Here is an 8,823-nt window from a genome sequence, read left to right on the forward strand (position 1 = left end):
ATGCCAGGTTCTTATGATCGGTCCACACAATGAACGGCTGTTCAGCTCCCTCCAACCAGTGACGCCACTCCTCCAGAGCCAGTTTAATAGCCAGGAGCTCTCGGTTGCCAACATCGTAATTTTGTTCTGAGGGAGAGAGCTTACGGGAGAAAAAGGCACATGGTTTCAGCTTGCCTGTACTCTCCTCCTTTTGCGATAGAACAGCTCCCACACCAGAGTCCGAGGCGTCGACTTCGACGATGAATTGTCGTGATGGATCAGGTTGGATGAGAATAGGAGCTGACACAAAAAGTTCCTTAAGCTTATCAAAGGCCTGTTGAGCTTCAGTGGACCACTTGAAGGGATGATTGACGGAGGTGAGACGAGTAAGTGGGGCGGCTATGCTGCTGTAGTTCCTGATGAAACGTCTATAGAAGTTAGCAAAACCGAGAAATTGCTGGAGCTTTTTGCGGGTTTCGGGAGGTTCCCAGTTGGTGACGGCCTCTATTTTGGAGGGATCGGGACGGATGCACCCCGCTTCCAGAATGTAACCAAGGAACCGCACCGTGGGTACATGGAATTCACATTTCTCATGTTTTACATATAGCTGGTTTTCCAACAGTCTCTCCAGCACTAAGCGGACATGGTGTTCATGCTGGGCTTGGTTGTGAGAGTAGATTAAGATGTCGTCCAGATAAACGAAAACGAAGCGGTTCAGGAAGTCACGTAATATGTCATTAACCATCCTTTGGAAGACAGCTGGGGCGTTGGTAAGGCCGAAAGGCATGACTAAATATTCATAATGACCCAACGGGGTGTTGAAGGCTGTTTTCCACTCATCACCGTCTCTTATGCGGACAAGATGATACGCGTTTCTGAGATCTAACTTGGTAAAAATGCGGGCTTCTTGTACAGAGTCGAAGACTGATGAAATGAGAGGTAGAGTGTATTTGTCTTTTATGGTTATTTGATTGAGCTCCCGGTAGTCAATGCACGGCCTTAACGTTTTGTCCTTCTTTTCTACAAAAAAGAAGCCGGCTCCCACTGGGGAAGAGGATGGTCTGATATGCCCCAGTGACAGAGCTTCTTGAACATACTCCTCCATGGCGACCTTCTCAGGACCTGATAGGTTGAACAAACGGCCTTTAGGAAGCGAGGCACCGGGTAGTAAGTTAATCGCGCAGTCGTAGGGGCGGTGAGGTGGAAGAGCGCTGGCCTTGGCCTTACAGAAAACGGATTTGAGATCGTGATAACACGGAGGGATTTTAGACAGATCAACATTACTAGAATCTTCAGAGCGGGAAACAGAAACAGTGGGAACTGCGGATAGCAGACAATTGGCGAGGCAATATGAACTCCAATTAGTAATGGTGCCTTGGGACCAGTTGAACTGAGGGTTGTGTAGTTTTAACCAGGAAAACCCTAGGACAATGGGGTTTTGCGGAGACTGCGTGATGAGAAGTTGAATGGATTCTCTATGGTTACCTGATGATACGAGCAGGATGGGTTTGGTCCGATGGGTAATGCGTGACAGATGTTGGCCACCCAGGCCCGAAGCCTCTATGGGAATTTCCAGTGGTTCTGTGGGTATGGAGAGTTCATTAACTAGTTGCTGATCAATGAGACTCTGCTCCGCCCCGGAGTCAACAAGAGCACGAAAATCATGAGCATGAGTTTTAAGGCAGAGCTTAATAGGAATAAGCAAAAATTCTTTACCAGAATTGGCTATTGCCCCCAGCGACCTGTCGTTTTGCGTGGTGTTCTGTGGTTTACGGAGAGGGCAGGTGGAGACCAGATGACCCTTAGTTCCACAATAGAAACAGGAACCTTCTTCTCGTCTTTTACGGCGTTCATCTCCAGTTAATTTCGAGTGGCCGATTTGTATCGGTTCCTCCAGATATTTTGCCGTGGCAGGAGCTTCAATAAGAGGAGTATTTTTGGCAGTAGAGATGCTAAATGGGCTAGTCACCGGTTGAAGAAGAATTTGTGTGCGTTCTAATTGACGCTCGCTTAAACGAATTTCGGAGCGGAGAGCCGCCGTGACTAACTGTTCAAAAGAGCGTGCTTCTGGTTGGGCGCAGAGGTGGTCTTTTATTCTCTCATTTAATGACTGGTAAAAACACCTTTGAGTGCCAGGTCGGGCCATCCAGCTTCAACTGCTAAAATACGAAAATCAATGACGTGGTCGCTGACTGATCGATTGTTTTGTTTGAGGTTGAGTAAGCATCGAGTAGCTTCCTCCTGTTTCCGGGGTTGATCGAATATTAGGCAAAATTCACGGAGGAAATGGTCATATGAAAGACGTGCAATGGGGTTAGCAGATATGAAGGCCTGCGCCCAACGGAGGGCTTTATTTCTGAGAGAATTGACAATAAGGGTGATTTTGTTGTGGTCGGTCTGGTAATACCTGGGGGCTTGCTGGAAAATCAGCTGGCTTTGTAATAAAAATCCACCGCAGGCTGTGACGTCACCATGAAATGGTTCCGGTAGGAGGCGGAAATTTTCCGGTAGTTCGGCTGAACCGGAAGCGGAAGTGGGACTGTTGCCGGAACATGAGGAAGGATCGGGAACTGTGGAATGACCAGAGAGGTTGGATATATTATGTAGTGTTCGTGAAATAACCTGGATCCGCGAAAGTAGATCTTCCTGAAGGGCAGTAATTCTTGAGATGGCGTTGGAGTGGAGTTCCAAAAAGGCTCCTTGTTGAGAGAGGGCGAGGCGAAATCCTTCCGAGTCAGCTGGGTCAGGAGTATGGCCAGTCCGTTCTGTCATGACGAGCGTAACGAATAGACCCAGACGCTGGAACCCGGAAGAAACACAGGTGAGTACGTGGTGGAATGAAAGAAGGTTTTAATATTGATTCTTGGTTTGTGGATTGTTCTTGGTGGAGTTGACGTCCTTGGAGGAACCCGCGGCAAGGATGGTTCGGTCCGGTGGCCCGTGGCGTCACTGGTGGGTCGGCAGAGGCTCGTGGTGTCTCTAGAGTTACGGCAGAGGCTCTAGGCGTGACAGGAGGGAATGCTGTGGCTTGGATCCGTGGATGAAGAAGACTCAGACGACCACTCGTGTTTATGGACTCCTGGGAACAAGGTAGAGAGCGAGACTTAGACCAAGGCTTAATAACGAGAGCTATGAACATGACAACAATACTATGCACCATCAGGGGCAACGGACTGGCGATGAATACTGGTCCAGGGGCTCCTTAAGAAGACAGGCAGGTGATGAGGTAAGTGGTCGCAGCTGAGTCGCATCAGGAACCAGACAGAGAGGGGAGGAGTCTGACAGAGGCACCATGACACCTAGGTGTGTAAAATTTGTGCTCCATAGTTGACCCTTCCCCTGGGGGAGCGGTAAGCTGCAGACACGACCGCACTCATGAACCATTTGGTGGTTGTAACCCTTGTACTCTCTTAGATGACCCCACCCTTACATTGACGTGTTCTCCCTACCATGACAAAGGTGGATGAAGGTGGAAAGATTTCATGTAATCCATGGACACCATTGAAGATCACAAATCATTGAAGAAAAAAGGTTCAGAGCACTGTCTAGTGGGTCTAGATGACCCAACTCCCAACGTTAAAGTGCCTAGGATAGCACAAGGGTTAACCTAACCCCAACCAAAACCCTAACCCAGGGGTCGGGAACCATTTTGGCTGAGAGAGCCATGAACACCACATATTTTTAAATGTCATTTCGTGAGAGCCATACAATATTGTAGCGTCCCTTTCCCACATTGAGGCACGGAGACTTAACCTCCTTTAAACGACGCCGCACAACTTTTTCCGCAACTTAATCTTACCCGCCAGGAGCACTCCCCCCACCTTTTTGCCTTCCATCCCGCACCAGCCCTCCTATGTCCCTTATTCCGCCGATAGCTGAACCCCATTGGTCCAAACTACCCAACAACAGGCTGAGCGACAGAACTGAGGGCCAACCAGCGTCTCTGCTGGATGCGTTCAATGAACTCCAAAACTTAGGACGCGACCAAACAGCCAACCATTTCTACTCAGTCCGCTACAATATGTATAAAACTAAAAAATGAATGTGTGCATTTCATGTAATTTCAACACTTTTAAAGTACAAAAAGTCTGTGGATTATTTTTAACAACGTTGTAATGCTGTTGCTAATAAATGATGAGTATTTCTTAGCATTAATGTGATTTCTGGTGCTACATGGTGGTTTTGCTGATGGTCTTGTCTGGTTGATACATGGTGAGTTTAAGCTTCATGCAGGCGTTGAGACTTCCATCTGTTAAATGTGATCGTAGGTTGGTCTTAATGTTCTTTACATGTGAGAAAAGCTGCTCACATGCATTTGTGGAGCAAAACATTGTCAGCAAAACTCACGCGCTGCAGTGTGTGGTATGTAACGGGCAGCGTGTTCTAAGCTCTGACAATCACTGCGCTGTGCCTGAGCCCACTATCCCTCCCCTTTTCTTTCTCAAAGATGGGTGCGCAGCTGCGGGGACGGCAATTCACAGGTTTCAGCTTGGTACAAACTCTGTGATATAACAGATAATAGTAAATTGATAGTGGCACATTTTTTTTTTTTCTCCAAGCATCGCTACTACTGCGCGCCCCCCCTGGCATCGCATCGGGCTGGTCATTAGACCAGAAGGACTGGTCTAATTTAATTATAATTAAAGATTTGTCTGCGAGCCAGATGTGGCCTATAAAAGAGCCAAATATGGCTCTCCATGGGATCCCGAACCCTGCCCAAACCCTTCCACCGGGTCCGTGCGACCAAGAAAAAGTTCAGCACTGGCCCCAGGTATTTTGAAAATTATTTGCGAATAGTCACTTTAAAAAAATAATAATTTTGCGTTTTTAGACTGTTTATCCATTTTTCATAAATGTCATATCAAATCATTTTATTTCTGGTGTAAATGCCAACAACCACAGAGCTGAATAATTGACTTCAACTATGCAACGCTGAAAAAAGGAAAAGCCAAATCCCTCCATCCTGGCGTGTGATGCAGAAGCATTTTTTATTCTACCTTTCCATCAACTCTTAAGAGAGCAATTCAAAATTGTCCTTTATTTTCGTCAGACCTACAGGACACTTTTCTAAGAAAGCCAGTAGGAGAGTTTGACAGAAAGGGATTTCACAGCCTTGCCATTGTTAGCAACGCTCTGAATCACATGAAAAACTCTTTGCACCTTTAAATACCATGACTGATTGCAGTCTAAGTTTTATGTGTGTGAAACAGGTCGAGTTAGCAAGAGCAAGCCTGTCAAAAATGCCCTGAAATCATTGCGTGGTTGTAATTGGTTTGCTCAGAGGACCTTCAGACGTGATTTTACTGTCAACTTGACATTTTCAGTGTTAAGGGTTCACCCCGACACGGACACTTTACCACTAAAGGCTATTTGGCTAAAACGTCTTTAGTTCTTCCCGTTTTCCCTCATTTATAACATTTTATTGTCATGGTTCCTTTAAACTAAAGCATATTTTTTTGGAAATTTTGAAAAAAAACAAAAAACTTTGTCTATATATCAGTTACATATGAGATGCATTTCAGGCATAACAAAGTAGTTAGAGTGCTCAGTCATCAAGAGTAACTGACTGATATCCAGTCTGTCATTGCAAAAAACAACATGGTTTCCTCCACTAAAGGATGATTAATCCAGTCTTGTCACACCTCCAGTTTCCTGCCTTACTCATTCATCCACGCACTGAATGAGACTGCACCATCTGGCACCTACAGCAATGCCATGCTCCCTCCTCAGTGACTGTACAGAGACAAACCCTCCGTCATCTTTTGGAGCCAGAGCATTGTGGGATTGGGAACACTGTCTGTCCACCCACATCCGAATTCCCCAACAGATGAGTATATTTGGTTGACCTGTGTTGGTGGTGCCCCACATCTGTTCATCAGGATAATGTAGCATTTAATGCTAAATTGTATCACTTTTTGAAGCACTTTTAATGATATCACATCCACCATTTTTGCAGTCAGAGTAAAACAGAAAATAATTAACTCCTATTGAACTTTGCTTACAACCACTGATGTATTCCTTAAATATTGAGAACTATCAGAAAAAATTAAAGTGAAAAAAACCACACATAAATAAAGACAATAAGAGTTCTAGTTTACCTTATTAGTTTATCATGAACAAAAGTGGAAATTGTTCTTATATTTTTTATTTTTATGAATGTAGGTGAGGTTAAAAGAAAAGTACATTTCCTTGTGAAACATAATAAAGAGGAGTTTGATTTTTGAAAACCTGTTCTTTTGAATATAATATTTCCAAGTATTGAATAAAACATTAAAAACTAAATCAAGTATCAACTGAGATTACTCCTGAGATGAGTATTTGTTGTTTTCCAATTGTGTATTAAAAAAAGGGGATTTTGCTCAACACCAACATCTCATGACGGCAGGTGAGGAAGATGAGAGGAGAAGCACTGCCTGTCACCTGCCTCTCCCCAAACCGCATTTCCCTGCTTGAAACACGTCAACCAGGAACTAAAAGCTCCCGAGTTAACATTGTGGGACGTAAAAACCACTACAGAATTAAAACTGAATCTTGGGAGGAGCTAACACCTTCCTTAAATCTGCTCACACAGGAATAGTAACAACAAAGGTTCCTTTTACTCCTGTAACGTGTTGACATTCTTTGGCCTACTGTAACTCTTCAATTGTTTACACAATTAACCTATTTCTAGTGGATTCTGAAGCAGAGAGAATCTGTTTTGTGCTGATATGCAGCACTTTACAGTTGTTAAGTGTTAATCAGCATGAAATCAGCTCATTTATTTTCTAGAAAAACTGCTAAAATGTTCCATACAGTAACAGAGCATAGCCAATATGAAAAACCGCCTGTCTCCACATCACATTCAGCTGATTCATGGGGATTGCGTGAACAGTCGAAGAGTTACGGTATGTCAACGAGCGTGTGTTATTTAGGTGTCCCACACAATATCTTTGGTGTGGCAAGACCAGTGTGTGAACCCGGTGTGTGTCTCTGTTAAAGTCTGTTTGTTGCATCCACTGGTTTCTTTTCTTAAAGGCATACTAAACCGCTGTACGTATTACATTCATCCATGGCCCAATATGTTTCTGCTATCTGTGGAAAGAATGCCTATCTGAGATATGAAACACAATTGACAGATGTCAAACATATTGGGTCCATGTATTTCGACATCTCTGAAAGAGTCAGTGCCTCGCCGCACGCCACTGCTCCACAACTTTTCACATCATCCAGGTCTCGCAGCGCACAGCAGGACAAGGTTAACTTTGGTTTAGAAATCCTAAATCTCAGTAATACAGAGAGGTTGGTGTTGGCACAGATTTTTGCCAATCGGCTAAAGACATTTATTATAAACTGCTTGTGCCTGAGAAGCTGATGATGACATCAGCAGCTGGACTTGATCTTGGCACAAGGTGCAGTTGGTGTCCAGATTGTTCATCATTACTGTTATTGTGGAAAATCTCTGCTGTGGTGCCAATACAACAATTCTGCTGACCCATTCAAGACCCCATCCAAAGAAAATCGTTGTTTTGGTGTCCACATTTTTATGTGGCTCTTTTACTGATGATGTGGGACAAATATTCAGAAAATTAAGATATGTATTTTTATTCAAATTGCTGTGAATCAGTTTCAAAAAGATTGTTTGTGATGTAAAAAATACAGTATGTAGGGCGGGCCACAAGCTCAACTCCATTTGTAGACAAATAGATCCATGTACATGTTTGTTTTGCTCGTCTGAGCTGTAATCTGACTTAAAACTCCACAGCTGGATAGCTCCAATATTGATCACTATTTTTGTTGCAGCAGTAATTCTAGTTTTGTTGGGTGAGGCACTGTGAGCTGGTGGTAGAGCGGGTAAACAAATAGCTCAGCAATGGGGACGGGAAGGGGGGACAGGGTTGTTTCACCGCCCACAACAAAAACAGCAAAATCATGATTAAAAAAACCACTGGGAACGCTTTGAAAACAGATCTAATAATGATTGGCCAAACTATAGATTGTGTACTTCACTGAGATCAGGAAATTCAAATGTAAGTAATCATTTTGTTTCTTAAAAAGAACATCCTAGATCTATGTGAAAAACAGTGAACCTTACCACCATTTCTGTCACTAACATCTCTGCTGTCACTGGCTCTTTCCCGGCTTCTAATGGACCACTTTGGCTTTAGATCTCAGATTTGTTTCAGATTTCTTTTTCACCATTTGCCCTCACCCCTGCTGTCTGTCTCACCCGTGTCACCGCTAGTACCGCCGGCGGCATCTTCTCCGCCGTCTCCTCATCTGCCAGCAGACGAGGAAGATCAATCAAGGAAATGTTTGTATTTTTGAGGCACTTTAATGCTCCTGCCTGAAGCTTTTTTTTCTTTTGAAATCTCTCAGCCGTTTCCAACTCCTCTTTACATTCAACTCTCATCATTTTTTTTTAATTGTTGAAGCATTTTTGCTGCATCTTGAAAAAAAGGCTCCAGTTTAGAACGTGAGACTCTTGGTCAAGACTGACAGTAGTTCAAAGTAATCTCAAAACTATCTACAACTAAACTGAACAACAACAAATAAACTGAACAACACAGTAAATTATCTTAACATTTATGCATGTGGCGGATCCAGATGAAAAGACAAACTGAAAATATGCATTTTCACAATATTTGTATGTGTATTTTATTTTTTCTGATACTTTATTTATCCCTCAATGGGGAAATTCTTCTTGGCATTTGACCCATCCCCTGGGGGAGTGGTGAGCTGCAGCTGAACCACGCTCGCTCGGGAGGCAGTAGTGCTAAGGGCCTAGCCTAAGGACCCTCACTGAGTGATGTTAATTGCTTGCCATTGATATGGTAATTGCCCCCAGTACCATTGCTCATTCCCCTC

General features: G+C 43.9%; 1 long non-coding RNA gene across 1 annotated transcript; it reads right to left on the reverse strand.

The window, feature by feature from the left end:
- Positions 1 to 2,815: 2,815 nt before the first annotated feature.
- Positions 2,816 to 3,240, reverse strand: LOC110014699. The gene is made up of 2 exons (XR_002289690.1): positions 3,137 to 3,240; positions 2,816 to 3,058 (listed from the first exon to the last, which is right to left on the reverse strand). It is a non-coding gene; the product is annotated as an uncharacterized LOC110014699 (long non-coding RNA).
- Between the last annotated feature and the right edge of the window lie 5,583 nt (positions 3,241 to 8,823).

This window comes from Oryzias latipes, chromosome 6 (assembly GCF_002234675.1).
Source record: "Oryzias latipes chromosome 6, ASM223467v1".
NCBI classification, from domain to species: Eukaryota; Metazoa; Chordata; class Actinopteri; order Beloniformes; family Adrianichthyidae; genus Oryzias; species Oryzias latipes.